This window comes from Mytilus trossulus, chromosome 12 (assembly GCF_036588685.1).
Source record: "Mytilus trossulus isolate FHL-02 chromosome 12, PNRI_Mtr1.1.1.hap1, whole genome shotgun sequence".
NCBI classification, from domain to species: Eukaryota; Metazoa; Mollusca; class Bivalvia; order Mytilida; family Mytilidae; genus Mytilus; species Mytilus trossulus.
In genome coordinates, this window is record NC_086384.1 from 57,981,287 (window position 1) to 57,999,184 (window position 17,898).

The window sequence follows — 17,898 nt, forward strand, 5'->3', positions numbered from 1 at the left end:
AATGCCATGGGTGAAGCATGATCTTTACTATTACATATAAGATTTGAACGAATGCCATGAGTGAAGCATGATCTTAACTTCTACATATAAGATTTGAACGAATGCCATAAGTGAAGCATGATCTTAACTTCTACATATAAGATTTGAACGAGTGCTATGAGTGAAGCATGATCTTAACTTCTACATATAAGATTTGAACGAGTGCCATGAGTGAAGCATGATCTTTACTTCTACATATAAGATTTGAACTAGTGCCATGAGTGAAGCAGGATCTTAACTTCTACATATAAGATTTGAACGAGTGCCATGAGTGAAGCATGATCTTAACTTTTACATATAAGATTTGAACGAGTGCCATGAGTGAAGCATGATCTTTACTTCTACATATAAGATTTGAACTAGTGCCATGAGTGAAGCAGGATCTTAACTTCTACATATAAGATTTGAACGAGTGCCATGAGTGAAGCATGATCTTAACTTTTACATATAAGATTTGAACGAGTGCCATGAGTGAAGCATGATCTTAACTTCTACATATAAGATTTGAACGAATGCTATAAGTGAAGCATGATCTTAACTTCTACATATAAGATTTGAACGAGTGCCATGAGTGAAGCATGATCTTAACTTCTACATATAAGATTTGAACGAGTGCCATGAGTGAAACAGGATCTTAACTTCTACATATAAGATTTGAACGAGTGACATGAGTGAAGCATGATCTTAACTTCTACATATAAGATTTGAACGATCGCCGTGAGTGAAGCATGATCTTAACTTCTACATATAAGATTTGAACGAGTGCCATGAGTGAAGCATGATCTTAACTTCTACATATAAGATTTGAACGAGTGCCATGAGTGAAACAGGATCTTAACTTCTACATATAAGATTTAAACGAGTGCCATGAGTGGAGCAGGATGTTAACTTCAACATATAAGATTTGAACGAGCGCCGTGAGTGAAGCATGATCTTAACTTATATATATAAGATTGGAACGAGTGCTATAAGTGAAGCAGGATGTTAACTTCTACATATAAGATTTGAACGAGTGCCATAAGTAAAGCCGGATCTTAACTTATACATATAAGATTTGAACGAGTGCCATAAGTAAAGCAGGATCTTAACTTCTACATATAAGATTTGAACTAGTGCTATGAGTGAAGCATGATCTTAATCTCTACTTATAAGATTTGAACGAGTGCTAAGAGTGAAGCATGATCTTTACTTCTACATATAAGATTTGAACGAGTGCCATGAGTGAAGAAGGATCTTAACTTCTACATATAAGATTTGAACGAATGCTATAAGTGAAGAAGGATCTTAACTTCTATATATAAGATTTGAACGAATGCTATAAGTAAAGAAGGATCTTAACTTCTACATATAAGATTTGAACGAATGCTATAAGTGAAGAAGGATCTTAACTTCTACATATAAGATTTGAACGAATGCTATAAGTGAAGAAGGATCTTAACTTTTACATATAAGATTTGAACGAATGCCATGAGTGACGCATGAACTTAACTTCTACATATAAGATTTGAACGAGTGCCATAAGTGAAGCATGATCTTAACTCCAACATATAAGATTTGAACGAGCGCCGTGAGTGAAGCATGATCTTAACTTATACATATAAGATTTGAACGAATGCCATGAGTGAATCAGGATCTTAACTTCTACATATAAGATTTGAACGAATGCCATGAGTGAAGCATGATCTTTACTTCTACATATAAGATTTGAACTAGTGCCGTGATTGAAGCATGATCTTAACTTCTATATATAAGATTTGAACGAATGCCATGAGTGGAGCAGGATGCTAACTTCTACATATAAGATTTGACTGACCGCCGTGAGTGAAGCATGATCTTAACTTATACATATAAGATTTGAACGAATGCCATGAGTGAAGCATGATCTTAACTTCTACATATAAGATTTGAAAGAATGCCATAAGTGAAGCATGATCTTAATTTCTACATATAAGATTTGAACGAGTGCAATGAGTGAAGCATGATCTTTACTTCTACATATAAGATTTGAACGAGTGCCATAAGTGAAGCATGATCTTAACTTCTACATATAAGATTTGAACGAGTGCTATGAGTGAAGAAGGGTCTTAACTTCTACATATAAGATTTGAACGAGTGCCATGAGTGGAGCAGGATGTTAACTTCTACATATTAGATTTGAACGAGCGCCGTGAGTGAATCATGATCTTAACTTATACATATAAGATTTGAACGAATGCCATGAGTGAAGCATGATCTTAACTTCTACATATAAGATTTGAGCGAACGCCATGAGTGAAGCAGGATCTTAACTTATACATATAAGATTTGAACTAGTGCCATGAGTGAAGCAGGATCTTAACTTCTACATATAAGATTTGAAAGAATGCCATGAGTGAAGCAGGATGTTAACTTCTACATATAAGATTTGAACGAGTTCCATAAGTGAAGCATGATCTTAACTTCTACATATAAGATTTGAACGAGTGCTATGAGTGAAGCATGATCTTAACTTCTACATATAAGATTTGAACGAGTGCCATGAGTGAAGCAGGATCTTAACTTCTACATATAAGATTTGAACGAGTTCCATGAGTGAAGCAGGATCTTAACTTCTACATATAAGATTTGAACGAATGCCATGAGTGAAGCATGATCTAACTTCTACATATAAGATTTGAACGAATGTCATGAGTGAATCAGGATCTGTTTGCCACTATAGAGAAACATTATAGTTTACATGTACCTTAGAATTTTATTAGTGTTCGTTTTTCTCATTCGCTAGGTGATTTTGGGACAGTTGTCGTGTTATTGTTTTTATATTTGATCATGATTTCTTCGGTTTTACTTTGATGTTGCTATCACCTTTCTCATTTTGAACTCACCTTCGACTCGCCCGAAGGAACTCTTCAAGAAGCTTTTCAGGTATAGAACTAAATCCTGATGTCACTGTAAAAACTTCATTCTCTGCATGAGACGGAGACGATGTAATAACCTTTGCCGATGCACTTAAACCTAAGCTAATGAAGGAAGCTGTGTCTCTGATATAATTCTGTGCTTCTGTGCTAAGGAATTTATGGTACAACGAATTTATACTACAAAAATAGAACACAAATATGAAATGCATTTTAGTAATATTTTTCACTCACGTGTGTTCGACTGTTATTTTCGTTTTAATTCCAGCCCGGGTTTTCCCCCTGACATACTGATATACTTATTAAAGCTTTTAAAATTAATGATTTTTCCTTTCGTCAAAAACATGTACGATTCTTATATTATAAAGTAAGATTAACAGATGGAGGATAAAACGTAAAATCACATAAATACCGAAGAAAATTCAAAACGGAAAGTCTCTAGGACAGTTAAATTTTATTTTCTCTTCAATTACAAACAGAATTGAGTATGGAAATGGGGAATGTGTCAAAGAGACAACAACCCGACCAAAGAGTAGATCAAACCTTTTTGGGCAGAAATTAGTTCTTCTTCTCTAATATATTCATCTAAATTAAATGCCGATCATTCCATATGTCAGTCAAGGCAGGGGTTATGACAATTCACATCCCCATCAAATTATTGTTTTAAGACTCAAAAATAAGATCTTTGAGAAATATATTGAAATAGTTATTTATTCTTGGTCCTATACATTTTTCGCTATGTATTTGCTCTATTAATATATTTTCTAACGGAAGTTGAAATAGGTGTGTATTCTTGGTCCTATACATTTTCTCTCTATGTATTTGCTCTTTTAACATATTTTCTAAGGGAAGGGGAAATAGGTGTTTATTAGACCTCATAACACATTAAAAGAAAAAATTACAGTTGTCAACAATATATCGTCGTCTTTCTAAAACTTGTCACACTCAAACTCGCCAAAATATTGTTTGTTGATCTTTGTGTAGAAACGTCTTGAAATTGATTATATAGTTAAGCTGCGGTTTGACGGACGTATAAACAATCGATCCTTTTAAGTCGGATCTTTTATATTATTTTTGATCTAACATTCCTAATTTATTAAATTGATGCTTAACTTTCCTTGATTTTGACACTTTTGAACTATTATATTTCAGAACTTTTGTTTTATTCACCATCAATCATGCATTAATTTTGAATAATTGATATGAATAAAACAAAAGAAGATATCACCTTTGCTTGTACATTTGAAGTCCATCATCATCTTTAATTTGAAATCGTTTAGCATCTTCAGGGACATTTGTCGTTAGTACGTCGGTATAATTCGTAAACATTTCCCTGAAATTATATTACAACAGATTTTGATAAAGAAATAACCAACTATTTTTTATCATCAAAGTTTTATACAAAATATAAAGTATAATTGAATTACATTTATGATGGGGAACTTTGAATATGTGAAGGTATCATTTATTCATAAATTAGTATAATTATTATATTGAATGGGCATGATATAATTTTAAATTAAGATCATCAATCAAGAAATATTACGGTCGTCATCATGAGCTGATTGGCCATTATGATAAAAGTGTGTCAGAATCAAAATATGATTTTCTTTCGCAGTCTTAATAACTTTTCATCATAACCGAACTGAACAAAGAAGTAACACGATGGGTGCCGTATACGGTAAGGGAAATGCTTACCCCTTCCGGAGCACTTGATTCACTACCTGATTTAAGTGGAGTTCGTGTTGTTTTCTAATTTATCATGTTTATGGCATTTCTTTAGTTTTCTAATTAATGACGTATTTCTGCAAAGGTCGGACAAGTGAACTATTTCAATTGTTCATGATTACATTTGATAGTTAAAACTTATTCAGGGATACAGATCTGATAAATGTAAGCAACAACTTAGGTAAAATGTACCATTGAAGTTGACTAACTGGTTTCTGCTCATTCGGAAGTAGTTTGTAAGGAGTACTGGTATCCCCTAAATCCTTGTATCGAAGATGTGCTCCACGTACGTGTACAGTAGTATCAGCTGATGCTCCACTGCCTAAAACAAATTTTTGGACCGGAAGTCCTAGTTCTCGTATTGTATCATACAGTAATTTGTGTGCTGGAAATATACATATTATATAAAAATATGTAATAAGTAGTAAGATCAGTTTAAATCATATCAATGCATTATTTTGATAACTAAATTTCAATATTGAATTAGATAATGCAATGTTATAGTGATGATTCATTCAAATGTAACAACAGTTTATCCCCCCTTGCAGATCAAAAAAAATTCTATTTTATTTTTGTTATTTCCTACTCAATAAACACTTTTCAACGCCTAACGAACAATAACAAGGTGAACCATCCTTTTTATTATATAATTGTAAAGAGCAGTGTAAATTTTCATATTGGCAAAGTATAAGAAAATGTTGCTCGGGAAAACATATACCGATGATCTATAAGAAAAAAAAATGAATTGTTCTTTCCGAATATAAAGAAGCTGAAATTTAGAATTATAATTTTAGTTGATGATTTTTGTTTTAAATTTGACTCTTTACTTTTTTTAATCTTACGTGTTGCAAAGAATCGCATAGCGCCGAGCTCAATATTGATGTCAGTAATATCTTGAAATTTCATCTCCCCCCTTGCAGATCAAAAAATTTCTATTGTATTTTTGTTATTTCCTACTCAATAAACACTTTTCAACGACTAACGAACAATAACAAGGTCAACCATCCTTTTTATTATATAATTGTAAAGAGCAGTGTAAATTTTCATTTTGGCAAAGTATAAGAAATTGTTGCTCTGGAAAACATATACCGATGATCTATAAGAAAAAAAAATGAATTGTTCTTTCCGAATATAAAGAAACTGAAATTTAGAATTATAATTTTAGTTGATAATTTTTTTTTTAAATTTGACTCTATACTTTTTTTATTCTTACGTGTTGCAAAGAATCGCATAGCGCCGAGCTCAATATTGATGTCAGGAATATCTGGAAATTTCATCGTGTAACATCTTCCTCCGACTCTGTTAGAGTATTCGTACACAGTTATGTGTTTATTTAGGTTTCTGAGTCTCCATCCAGCGTATGTTCCAGCTATACCGGCTCCTATTATAGCTACATCATCACATGACCTCGCTTTAAAATATACATCAGAAAATACTGAGTTTAGTAAACATTTAAATATGACATCTTTATGTTACCTGATTGCCCCAATATGAAATAAAACCATTAGATTGTGCGTACTAATTCCAGGATACAACTTTCTGTTTGAAGAATAATCATGTATGTTATTTTAAGATTATGTTTAAGGTGTCGTGTCCCTGAAAAAACTGACTCTATATAGTATCATTTGTTACTTTTATAATATGGATTGAACGTCATATATCCATGTTTTCTTCAAAGAATTTCGTTATTCTAGGACATTTGTGACTTCTGGTACAAATGAATAAAAGGAAGGCGAAAGTATTGTTTGTCCTTTTTTATATCTTCTTTTGCTTTTCCGACCCTATCCACTCGGTTTCTATTTCTTTTTAGTCCTTTAATTTTACTCCTAGGTTTTCATCAAATATTTATTTTCTCTATCGGTATATATGTTTGTATAATTCCTCCTTTCACAAGAAACATACATAAAAGAACATTGAACAAACTTTTGGAAACATATGAAAGTGGCATTGCTAATTAAGTTCAAAATGTTTTTTTTTAAAGCCGACCAACAATATTATTCATTAAACACTAGTACAACGTTATGACAAATGCAGATATGGTCCTTATAATATACCATATGCAAATTAGCCAGTTGTAGATATAAACAGAAGGAGTGTGGGATTTACATGTCAAACCATTTTTTTAGAAGTACACGTTACGCCGATTTAAATGACATCGCTTGTAAACATGAAAAAATGTCTTACTGGAATAATTATTATGTAACACCTTGTTGAAAAGGAGTGTAGCATGTATAAATTATCAATATATTTCTGTATAATGTATTGTAAAATTTCGTTTAAGTATATACTTTTATTATATAAGTTAAATTTCTTATACCATAAATATTATATCTTTATTTATTTACACAGCTACGTTTGCATAGGCACTATTTCTGTACCAAAAATCAGTCGTACTATAATTCCACTTTTGATATTCAGTATATCAGCGACATAATATTTGAACCGACTTTGATAAGTTTGACCCGAACTTATCAAGTCATCTTCTGGTTGCTGGTTAAAATAAGAAAACACTTTAAAAAGCTTCAAATACTTTTTTTCTACATTTGAAAATGTCTGTACCAAGTCAGGAATATGACAGTTCTTGTCCATACGTTTTTGATGCATTTTGTTTTTTGATTTTGCCATGTGATTATGGACTTTCCGAATTGATTTTCCTCTAAGTTCAGTATTTGTTTGATTTTACTTTTTACTTGATACAAGTGATAGCCGAAAAATCATTGATGGTAGGTAGGGAACATGAGCGACTCGTTCTATGATTTTTCATCAATGTCCTTTTCCAAGCAAGTCTGTCGGCCCGAAACCAACCCTCGTTTTTGGACTGGACTTTTACACATTTAGGATTGTTTTAAACATACGAGTTTAATAAAAGGATTGGCGGAGATGTATAAGAATGCAGTATTTATTACTCATTTTTGTAATCATTATCAAACTGCTACTTATTTTGGATGTTTGAATACGCAGTACATGTTGTATCTGCTCTACCCGTGTAAAATTTAAAATATTATACTAGCTTAGATCGGTCAGGGCTGTTTATTTGGACTGTATTACCGCGCAGTTGTAAAATTTTATCTGTGGTCGATTTGGAGTTTTAGAGTGGTACTAGTTCATAAAGCAAATTACTATACACACTTTTGCCTATCTTTGCAGTCTTCTTGTCGTGTTTGGAATTATTGAATTGTATCAGCGTCACTTATGTTCTCTTAAACTGGATGTTTTGTTTACATTTCAAGATTGTGATAGTTTTTATAATCAAAATAGATTAACAGGATTCATTTCAAATCGTGATTATGCAGATGAAGCATATCTTTTATCTGAAATATTTTACATTTGTTCGTTTTTTGTTATGTTTTGGTAATGTTACACCCTTTTAGACGTGTGATCAATGTATTTGGTAATCGTCAATAGTAGTGAACATGGTTTATCAAATAGAGAACACCAGTTGTTCGACCTGTTAGTCAAATGCTTTTTGTTACAATATACTTTTGCACTTTTTTGCCTTTTGAAAAATGTTGTTTGTACTGTTTTTAGACCCCTCTACAACGAAATTTGTTTTACACACATACGTATAAAGATGGCGGTTTTTATCAAACGCAATTATAATTTAAGGAATTAATCATATTTACTACACAAGGCTTTTTGATGATATTTACAATTTTATGACAAGTGCAGTTATAGTCTTTATAATATACCGTATGAAAAGTAGCCAGTAGTAGATATGTAGGACTCAAATCTATGGCAGATTCCTAATCTATGGCAAATGTGACGTTACAAACGCCAAACAACTCAAATCTATATATGGCAGATTTTTGTTTTCTCCAAATCTATGGCAGATCTAACATATAACATCACAATTCAAAAACGCCATATTAGATCGTCACCGCCGCAAACGATGGCAAAACCCATAGATTTGAACACCATTCTAGATGACAACAATTTGACGATTGTTTACATAAAGATGTGACCCATAAGCCAGAAAAGGGACACAATGTGCTGTAGCAGCGTCTCTTATGTTCTCTTAAACTGGATGTTTTGTTTACATTTCAAGATTGTGATAGTTTTTATAATCAAAATAGATTGACATGATTCATTTCAAATCGTGATTATACAGATAAAGAATATCTTTTATCTGTAATATTTTACATGTGTTCGTTTTTTGTTATGTTTTGGTAATGTAAAAACCCTTTTAGACTTGTGATCAATTTATTTGGCAATCGTCAATTGTAGTGAACATGGTTGATTAAAAAGAACACCAGTTGTTCGACCTGTTAGTCAAATGCGTTTTGTTACAATATACTTTTGCACTTTATTGCCCTTTAAAAAATGTTGTTTGTGCTGTTTTTAGACCCCTCTACAACGAAATTTGTTTAACACACATACGTATAAAGATGGCGGTTTTTATCAAACGCAATTATAATTTAAAGAATTAATCATATTTACTACACAAGGCTTTTTGATGATATTTACAATTTTATGACAAGTGCAGTTATAGTCTTTATAATATACCGTATGGAAAGTAGCCAGTAGTAGATATGTAGGACTCAAATCTATGGCGGGTTCCAAATCTATGGCAGATTCCTAATCTATGGCATATATGACGTTACAAACGCCAAACAACTCAAATCTATATATGGCAGATTTTGTTTTCTCCAAATCTATGGCAGGTCTAACATATAACGTCACAATTCAATAACGCCATATTACATCGTCACCGCAGCAAACGATGGCAGAACCCATAGATTTGAACACTATTCTAGATGACAACAATTTGACGATTGTTTACATGAAGATGCGACCCATACGCCAGAAAAGGGACACAATGTGCTGTACCGGTCGAAGTCCGCTATGAACAAAGACATCGCGCTTTTTCACTAGCGGATATTTCAGAAAAGGAGTTATTAAAGTAAACATTTAACTGTCTACGGTTGGCAAAGTTTATAAAGTGAAACATGAAATTAACGGATACCAATTTTATTTAGATTGTCATAAAATAAAAAAGAGGCCATAACGATGAATAACATATTATTTGAACGTTCAAACTGTTCATTTTTATTTATCCCCCTTTTTTATTTATTAAAAATCCATCTTCTTGTTTGTTAAGGGACATAAGGTTCATTGACCTTCATTACTATTTGGTTAAATAAATGCACAGATTAGAACATGTTTATTTTTACAAGGCACATCATTTCAATCTTGAAGTCTGTATTTATGTTATGAATTCATCATTTACGTGTTTTTGCCGCCATTATTTTGTTGACTAGTATTTACTGTGTATTTCACAAATGTTTATAGACATGCTTCCGTTGTCGTACATGTTCACTTGTTGCAATTTTTTTTACCATAGACGTGGAAACAATAAAATATCGCAAAAGATTAGGAAATTACAAAACTTGACATAGATTTGGATTTTTAAAAATCTGCCATAGAATTGGAATGGCATGACATCTTATTTGCCATCGATTAGGAATATGCCATAGATTTGGAACCCATCATGGATTTGAGTCTTACATATATAAATCGAAGGAGTGTGTGATTAAAATGGCAAGTCATTTTTGTCTTAAAGTACGCGTTACGCCGATTTCAATTTTAACGCTTGCTAACATGCAACATGTCTTTCTGGAATAATTATTATGTAACACCTTGTTGAAAAGGAGTGTAACATGTATAAACTATCAATATATTTCTGTATTATGTATTGTGAAATTTCGTATAAGTATATACTTATCTTATATGACATAAAAAGTAACCATAAATATTATATCTATGTTTTTATACACAGCTACTTTTGCATAGGAGCTATTTCTGTACCAAAAGTTAGTAGTACTGGAATTCTACTTTTGATATTCAGTATATCAGCGAAATAATATTTGAACCGACGTTGATAAGTTTGACCCGAACTTATCAAGTCATCTTTTGGTTGCTGGTTGAAATAAGAAAAAACTCCCAACAGATGCAAATACAGTCAAATAAGTCTTATATCAGGTTATCTGCATATTGGTATTATAAATATTAGCTGTTCGACACAATATGAATGCTTTTGTGTCTCGTTCGCTGCGATCACTCTACAAAACACGTCATTTTGTGACTCACAGCTGATATTAACATCGTCAACATGCTGACAACCTGATAATCGATACTTACAAAAGTTAATATGCCAAAAAGCTTAATAAAAGAAGATATTGTAGGATTGCCTATCGTTCAAATATCCACCAAAGACCGAATGATGTAGATTTAGGCCTTCAATAGTTAGAAAAATTCATTCTGTAAATAGTTAGCGACAACAAGCACCAGCGTGACAAAACGTTAAATCGTTCAAACTAGAACCAAAGGTTTCAAGTGGAAAAACAAAAGCAAAGATGGTATAAACTGCAACCAACGACACACAATACATCACTGCATACAAGTGAGGGATTTAGCTAGCTATAAAACATGTGTTTAAGCTTTTGAGTTTGTCATTTGATTAGGAACTTTCTTTTTTTTTTAAATTTTATGCGAAGTTCAGTGCGTTTGTGATTCTACTTATTACAGGCTCCTTGCTATCATTTTGCGACTCTCGTTGGTGCATTTTCTTTTAAATGTTATGCATACAAATTGTTATAAAAGAAATGAACCAGTGACTCTCCGTATATGATTTTATCTTTGTAAATAATTTTTTTTTTTTTTTTTAATACTTATGTTTCAATTTGTATTGAAAACTGCAGTTGATATTGAAAACTGAAATAAGATAAGAAATGACTTACAGTAATAACGACGTCTTTTATGGTGTCTAGCCTCTATAGCCACAACAAATATCATGAAAATTATACCAACAAATTTCCATGCAGACATATTGTAATACTGGAACATGTCTGTATGTTCATATGTAACTCAGGGAAAAACATCAATTTATATTAACATTATATGCTGATCAAGTTTCTTTTCGATCACGTGTCAATTTAAAAAGTCTCAACTGAAACACATTAACATAACAACTAAAACAATACAAATGACGTGACTAATTTAATGTATGCAAATGATACGCAACATATATTTTAAGAGGCACTTAAATGATTGATTTCATATTTTGAAGAAATAATTTAAGGACCGGTTTGACAGGATGTTTTTAAACAACTGTAATTTTTTTGCAGTTATTCAGGTATTGTAATTAAAAAAAGTAAAATAACAAAAAATCCGAACTCCAAGCGGATTTAAAAAACGGAAAGTTCTTTATAAAATTGTAAAATCCATCTAACGAATGGAAAATAATAGTCACAATTCTTACTTGGTACAGGCATTTCGTTAGGCAGAAAATATTGCATTATAAACCGTTTATGAATAGAAACACCTCTCACTTGTGTGCCATTAATTGTAATCATAATCTTATCGTATGTCGAAGGATTTGCAATGAATATTATCAAATATGCTTGGATTCTTGAAAAAAAAATACCAAAATATTTTTTAAAACTTTTTTATTTAAATTGGATGCATTTCCCCTGTTTTAAAGATTAATACAATGTTCAGCCATATATTTTGAGTTTACATAATGTGTAGTGAGCATTAGATATGTACAGTTTAAATTCGTTATTTTAATTGATAACTTGTGCATAAACCCGATTGTTTTTTTTCAAATCAATTTTTTTGTAGTTTTCACATTAAATTGAGCCAAAAGATTTAGCAGAAACACACTGAACTCATAGAAATATTCATAACGAAAATTCCTTGATCAAATGTCAAAATCAAAAGCTCAAACAAAGTTACTGGATTCCAGCGATGGCCGAAAAATAAGTGATGGTATGGAAAATGAGGGACTTTTCTTAAATGACCTTTCCCAAGCAAGTCTGTCAGCACTTAACGAACTCTCATTTAGTACTGGACTCGTGTTTATACTGATGAAGGATATCTGTTAACCGAAATATTTTACATTTGTTCGTTTAATTGTTATTAGTTGGTAATATTGTACCCTTGTAAACTTGTGATCAATTTATTTGACGATGAATTTGTCAATGGCAGGCACCATGGTTTTTTAAACGAACACCAGTTGTTTGACCTGTAAGTCAAATGCGTTTTGTTTAAATATACTTTTGCACTTTTTTGGCCTTTTGGAAAATGTTGTTTGTGCTGTATTTTGACTCCTCTACAACAAAATTTGTTTTACACGCACACGAATAAAAATTGCGTTTTTTTTCAAACGCAATAATAATTTAAATAATTAACAATATTGACTTCACTAGTTTTTTTGATGATATTTGCAACTTTATGATAAATGTAGTTATAGCTAATTATATACCACATGAAAAGTAGCCAGTAGTAGATATACATAGAAGGAGTGTTGGATTAAAATGTCAAGCCTTTTTTTTTTTAGAACACATCACACGTTTCAATTTCATCGCTTGTTAACATGCACTGAAATAATTATTATGTAACACATTGTTGAAAAGGAGTGTAACATGTATACATTATCAATATATTTCTGTATTATGTATTGTGAAATTTCGTATAAGTATATACTTTTCTTATATAAGTTAAGTTAATTATACCATAGATATTATATCTTTGTTTATTTACACCGCTACTTTTGCATAGGCACTATTTCTGTAATAAAAATCAGTGGTACTGGAATTCCACTTTTGATATTCAGTATATCAGCGACAAAATATTTGAACCGACGTTGATAAGTTTAAAATAAGAAAACACTTTTAAAAGCTTCAAATACTTTTTTCTAACTTTGAAAATGTCTGTACCAAGTCAGGAATATGACAGTTCTTGTCCATACGTTTTTGATGCATTTTGTTATTTGATTTTGTCATGTGATTATGGACTTTCAGAATTGATTTTCCTCTAAGTTCAGTATTTAACTTTTTACTTGATACAAATGATAGCCGAAAAGTCCGTGATGGTAGGGAAAATGAGCAACTCGTTTTATGATTTTTCATGAATGCCCTTTTCCAAGCAAGTCTGTCGGCCCTTCCCCAACCCTCGTTTGGTACTGGACTCTTACACATTTCGCATTTTTTTAATCATACGAGTTTAATAAATGGATTGTCGGGGATGTATAAGAATGCTGTATTTATTACTCATTTTTGTAATCAATATCAAACTGCTACTTATTTTGGATGTTTGAATATACAGTACCTGTTTTATCTGCTCTACTGTTGTAAAATTTAAAATATTATACCTGCTTAGATCGGTCAGGGCTGTTTATAGGGACTGTATTTCCACGGAGTTGTAAAATTTAAAATATTATACCAGCTTAGATCGGTCAGGGCTGTTTATTGGGACAGTATTTCCACTGTATAAATTATCAATATATTTCTGTATTTTGTATTGTGATGTGAAATTTCGTATGAATATATACTTCTCTTATTTCAGCTTTGTTTGCAGAGGAACTATTTCTGTACCAAAATCAGAAGTACTGGAATTCTACTTTTGATATTCAGTATATCAGCAACATAATACTTGAACCGACATTGATAAGCTTTACCCGAATTCATCAAGTCATCTCCCGGTTGTTGGTTCAACAAAGAAATCACTCCCAAAAGATGCAAATACAACCCGATACGTCTTTTATCCGGTTATCTGTATATTTGCATCATTAAATATTAGCTGTTTGACAAAATCTGAAGGCCTTTTTTACTTAAGTACTTTGATTTCTATAGCCGACCAACACTATTGTTAGTTAAACACGAGTTATCTCCCGAAGATTTTGAACTTTTAAGGATATAATAATATTGACTTCACAAGTCTCTCTGATATATTTGCAACCGTATGAAAAATGCAGTTATTATAGCCCTTATTATATACCATATGTTAAGTATCTATCGGACATGGGATCCTTGGATACTTGGTGTCATAACTAATAATGCACAATATAAGGACATATCATTAACTATAAGAAATACACATCAAATTGCAACAAAAATAATAATTTAATGAATAGGTTGTCACAACACCACAAGTGTCCAGTTTCAACACTAAAACGTGTCTATTATAAGTATGGATCCTCTGAGTTCGTTATACATGATACTGTTGTCATTTCACTTAGAAAACGTCCATTACAAGTCTGTTTACGTTCTCCATAGTTCAGTATTCTAAATCGGGTAAAACAACCAGACGAATTGATGCAGGCCTCAACCCTGCGTCTCATCCCTCCGGTTAGTCGTCGGATGTCCTACTGGGGTATTTGTCGCCATTCTAGGTGCAACGCTACTTCCAAGTGACGTAAATTTTATACAGGTGGTTCGGTTGCCTGTACCTAATGGCCTAACGTGTCCTAAATATGCTCTTTCGGATTTAAATCAGGGCTCATTGCAGGCCATAATAGAGCAGTGACTGCTTCGCTTTGCAGAAATGCAGTAACCACCCTTGAACGATGCGGCCTAGCGTTGTCATCCATCTGCTGATCAAGTTTTATTCGATCACTACGGCTGACACTCGGCTAACCGATAGATTGGTCGTTTAATCTATATTGAGTATGAGGCTATATGGGCGGTTGGTCTATTAATCGGGTTGGTTATACGTCTGTTAAGGGTAAAACGCTCAATTTTATGTTAAACTCTGTTAAATATACACATGTTTGCCATTTTATTAGAACCAAATCAAAAAAAGAAAAGTGTCTGACAATATGATATTGATTTTGACGTCACGAAGGTCTAATGGCTGCCTAAAAATTTCACGATCCTTCAATGCAGAATTATTATATATTTCCGTTGATCTCATGACTTTTAAAGTGTTGAAATTTTCTAAAGCATCGTTCAAAATTGTTCGAAGTTATTTGTTATTACTGGACACTCCTATATTGTATTCTACATTTGAGAATTCCTTTGAGACAGTGGTCCATTGTGGATGTTGTTTTTTTAGGAAAACTCGATTCGTGATTTACGATGGATTTTACTGTTTGATGGACTTCAAAATGTGTAACGGTACAGTCAATTATACTATTTGTTATCAATATTAACATTTTTATCGTAACAAAACACAAACAAAACAATATTTATAAATCAAAACCATGTTCATCACGTCATATAAGAAAGCCCGCGAAAACAACGTTAACGTTTTCCTGAACTGTTTGGACATTTAATAATGGAAGTATACATTGATGGAGCATGCAAGAATAACGGCAAGCCATTGGCAAAGGCCAGTTAGGGTATATTTTGGGAACCAAATAATATCAAAAATATAAATGGTCCAGTTCCTGAATCTAACAAGCAAACAAACAATACAGGGGAACTGTATGCTGCCGTAAAATGCCTTCAACAAATACACGAAAATCAAATATCAAACATTGTACATGTGTAACAACATTGAATGGACCGACGATGAAGAAGAGACTATACTGATGAAGGTAACAACCCCGCGTCGAAGTATCTCCATCAATAAATTTCGCAAAAATTATAACAAGGCAAATTCTCCGACTTCCTGTACCATGTCAACACTCAGGAGAAATGAAAGTCTTTTATTGTCAACTTCTGAGGAAGTTTTAAATTTAAATGATGCCCTTAACTGTCATATTGACTCGTCAAACAATCAATTTCAAGAGATAAAAGACAAGTTTGCATCATTAACAAATACGGTCAAAGTTCAAATCAATTAAGCTTTAACCTCCGTCCAAGAAGTTTTTACACAAACAGAGCTCATTAAATCGGATATCGATGTTAAGAATAAGGCATTTATAAATACATCCAACAGTTTGTGGGACAAATTAAATGCCGTTTCAAATGAGATTGAATATGTAAATTTAAAATCATCTCACGTCAACGATTTGACAAAAACTGTGACCGAAACACCAAATCGTAAAAGAGAGGAAAACATTTTAGCTTCAAATAAATCAACACCTGGAACATACAGCAACACGTTCTGAGAATATCTCGGATTTTTCTGGACACTTATGGTGTTAAAAACTTTATATCACTCCGAAAGTTTTACTTTGTAGGACGAGGCGCGGAGATGATTGCCTGCAAATTTTTTAATGAACAACCGTTCACCATCACACGCTACAACAAGGTATCGATCTCGCGATCGGGTCTATGACCTATCGGTATTTAAAGGTAAACCAAATCCCCTACTGTAATATCAGGGTCTGACGACGGGGTAGACTGCATTTAGAAATTGCGCTAAATCCGCGATTTTTATTTCGAGCCTCGTGCTGTGCGCGAATAAGGTTCATTTCAGAAATTGCCAATTGTTCATGCGTAGTACATGTAGTAGCAATAACTAGTGTATTTTCAGATCGAGGAGAATGATCGCGTTCCTCAGGAAACTACTCATCTTCGAGCACAGCGATGGCATTATCGGCAACTGGAATTTTGCTCCGATTTTAACACGGCCAATTTCAATTGATATGTTGAGTTGCTTTAAATATGAATCGTCACATAAGGGGCGAAAAACCCGGGGCCGGGTCAACTCGAACTACAACACTGGGACCGTTTAAAGGATTTAAAGGTATCAATAAGTGTATCAATAAGTGAAATAGCCCATCTCGCAAGCTACCCAGTTTTTCGTCTTTGATAAAGTATGTACTAGTGTACGGCGTTACAGTATGAGGGAACCATTTTAAAGACGCGCATGCCACGTGAATCTAACAATGTATTTAGATTTTTAATAGTTGGGCCCGGTTATTAAATTGGTCCACATTGAGGTCTAAAGGGTCTAAAATTGAGCATTATTTGATTTCATCAAAAATTGAATTCTTGGGGTTCTATGATATGCTGAATCTTACCATGTATTAAGAATTGGGATATTGGACCATAATAGGTAAATGTCCAATTTAAAATTTTCAAGTTTTTAAATTTAAGTTCATAGACCACATTCATGCTGTATCAGAAACCTATGTTGTGTCAACTATTTAGTCACAATTCAAATTCAGAGCTGTATTAAGCTTGTGTCCATACTTACCCCAACTGATCAAGGTTCGACATCTGTGGTCGTATTAGGATGTGCCATGAGGAGCATCTGGTTGTAGATTTGTGTCGTTATATTACTGTCTCAAGGACGAAATACAACATCATATTTTTGTCTTTCATGTGACCAGGTGGAATAAGGCTCAGATAAATTGAATGCAGAACGTTCATAAAAGTGAGAGGGTTAGCGCTATAGAACCAGGTTTAATCCACCATTTTCTACATTTGAAAATGCCTGTACCAAGTCAGGAATATGACAGTTCTTGTCCATTCGTTTTTGATACGTTTTGTTTTTTTTATTTTGCCATGTGATTATGGACTTTCCAAATTGATTTTCCTCTGAGTTCGGTATTTTTGTGATTTTACTT

General features: G+C 32.7%; 1 pseudogene; it reads right to left on the reverse strand.

Annotated features, from left to right (window-relative positions):
- LOC134692625 (uncharacterized) overlaps positions 1-17,898 on the reverse strand; it is a 59,318-nt pseudogene that overhangs the window by 5,603 nt on the left and 35,817 nt on the right.